Source organism: Gadus morhua, chromosome 9, assembly GCF_902167405.1.
Source record: "Gadus morhua chromosome 9, gadMor3.0, whole genome shotgun sequence".
Lineage (NCBI taxonomy): Eukaryota > Metazoa > Chordata > Actinopteri > Gadiformes > Gadidae > Gadus > Gadus morhua.
This window is the reverse complement of record NC_044056.1, coordinates 16433303-16435802: the sequence shown is the minus strand read 5'-3', so window position 1 is coordinate 16435802 and position 2500 is coordinate 16433303. Positions and strand designations below refer to the sequence as shown.

General features: G+C 41.6%; 1 protein-coding gene and 1 long non-coding RNA gene across 4 annotated transcripts in view; one reads left to right on the top strand and one right to left on the bottom strand.

Annotated features, from left to right (window-relative positions):
• Positions 1-2500, bottom strand: part of LOC115551471 (uncharacterized) — an 18022-nt gene that overhangs the window by 1254 nt on the left and 14268 nt on the right. The gene's annotated exons all lie outside the window — the stretch shown is intronic.
• The window catches only part of cbfb (core-binding factor subunit beta), a 19233-nt gene that overhangs the window by 11855 nt on the left and 4878 nt on the right, over positions 1-2500 (top strand). The window lies entirely within an intron of this gene.

Below are 2500 nucleotides of genomic sequence, written 5' to 3'. Positions count from 1 at the left end.
AATTCAAGATTAGAACGTTTTTCGGTGTGTGTGTGTCTGTGTGTGTGTGTGTGTGTGTGTGTGTGTGTGTGTGTGTGTGTGTGTGTGTGTGTGTGTGTGTGTGTGTGTGTGTGTGTGAGTGTTTAGGTATGGATGTGTGGGGGTGGACATGAATTTCTGTCAGAGGAAGTCTGTGGTTAGGCCGTTCCTCCATATTTTCCCTTCCACACACACACAGGCGCACACAAACACATGCATGAACACATTTCTCTGTCCCGTCAAGCATGGCTTTCTTGTTACAAAAGTGTCACGCAGACACTGACACAGGCCATCTCTTTCTTTGTAGTTTTCTCTATATGTCTATATGTCCCTCTCTTACTCTCTGAAGTGCAAGCACACACACACACTCACGCACACACACACACACACTCTCTGAGCACACACAAAAGCCATATTCTCTTGGGGTGCGGCCTCCCCCAGCAGGCCCGGTGCACTGTGGGTAGTTGTGGTGAAAGAGTTCCCTGTGATAGGCTGTCCAAAAATAGCCAGGGGAAAAATGCAGTAGTGTGGAACTTGCCTTGTATCGCACAGAAAAATGCTCTTAACCGTATGCCTGAGCAATGTATGTTTAAACCGTTATCCTATATGCTCAAATGCCTTTAAACAGAAATCTCTTCCAAAATACCTCTCTTCCATTTCCCCTTCCACTCAGCCACACAACTCCATTACATTGGAATACATTATCATTTGAGATGAATTTTGATTTCTTTGCAATCATCTGACAAACAAATCCCACTCAGTTGGATTTTATTATCATTATCTGTTTGTTTGTTTGTTTGTTTGTTTGTTTGTTTGTCATGCTACATGAAATGTGAGGTCCGCACAGGAGTAATGGTTACAAGATCTACACATTAATGACACCAATTTGAACCTTAAACGTTAACTGATCCGAACCTGGTTCCAATAACCAAACAAGGAGCAACATAGAGAGAAATGCGTGCAGATTTGTATTGGCATGGAGCCATTTCCAGATCTTAACCAACAGGGATCCAGAAAAAATGCAGGGCCTGTCGTCATCTAGTCTGCCCTCGCTCTCTGTAGATTATTCATGTTGCTCAATTCAAATGAGCAACTCTCTCTCTCCCGCTCTGACTCGCTCCATATTTAGCTCTTGCTCTCTCTCGTTTATCTATCAATTTCAAATATGCTTTATTAGCATGGAAGTTAATGGTTCAATGTGTTGCGAAAGCAATAGTAAAAAAATTAAAAAAATATGAAATAATGTTATGAACAATAACAAAGATATGTGAATACAGACAACAATGTACATCTATCTAACACACAAACACACACACACACACACACACACACACACACACACACACACACACACACACACACACACACACACACACACACACACACACACACACACACACACACACACACACACACAAAGACAAATATACAACCACGGTCTATAGCATTACAGTCTTCAGTCAAGGCCTTCAGCATAACATTTCGTGTAGGGGCTATGCATGTCAGTGAGTCAGATATTTGCACTGTAGTCTATCTGGTGTTTGCCTTGAATGCTGGTTTTAAGGAGATTTGGTTGGGTATGATAGCCACATTGTTAAGATTTTGGACTTGTTGAGCTTAAGTTGCATGCACATACCTATGTCTAGCGCCGTGAATAGTCAAAAGTCGAACCCATCTACAAAAATTACCTCAAATCTCCAACTCCCCTCATTTGACCCACTCTTCTTATGAACATAGGAAAGCTGTCCTTTAGCAGTTACATTTCTCTGATATTTTAGGAGGGAGGAGGAATTAAACACAGTGCTCTCGTTATCACCCAAAAAACTAGCTCTGAATCCAGGGGGGCTATATGAAGAGGCCACATCCCTTCCCATGAGAATGCTATGATTGGCTTGTATAGTTCTACCGACTCTGGTTCATGACCCAAAGTCACATTGCTGTTTGTCATGGCTTGCTCTACTTGTGAGATTATATTGGAGAAACTAAATAAGACACTCGTGATGAGTAGAAAGGCCGTTTTTTTATAAAGGTTTTACTCTTTCCCCACGGGGGCCACGCAAATATTACATGTATCGTATCGTATTGCTATTTGTTGGCCGTGATATTTAGGAACAGGGATCAACTGTGTGGCGGCTACATTCCGTTTAGCCACAAGGGGCTAAACGTAGGAGAAGGCCCTGTCTCGCGCGTAGTTAAAAGAGTTCAGTTCCACTTCTGGATATGCTTTGATCATTTACTCTTCCTCTTTATAAACATCTATTAATATAAAACAGGTACTAGGGACCGAATCTTAAATTGGTCGTGCGTAAGTGCGGTCAACAGAAAGTATTCAATCTCAATGGCAAAAAAGCGAACAGGGAATGCAATCAATTATGATTATAAAGTGAGAGGGCAGTGAGCAATAAGACCATAGAACTAATAGAATACCGGAAACGTACGTATGTGGCTCATTGCAAGTAAATTAAATACTTTGTTAACTTGG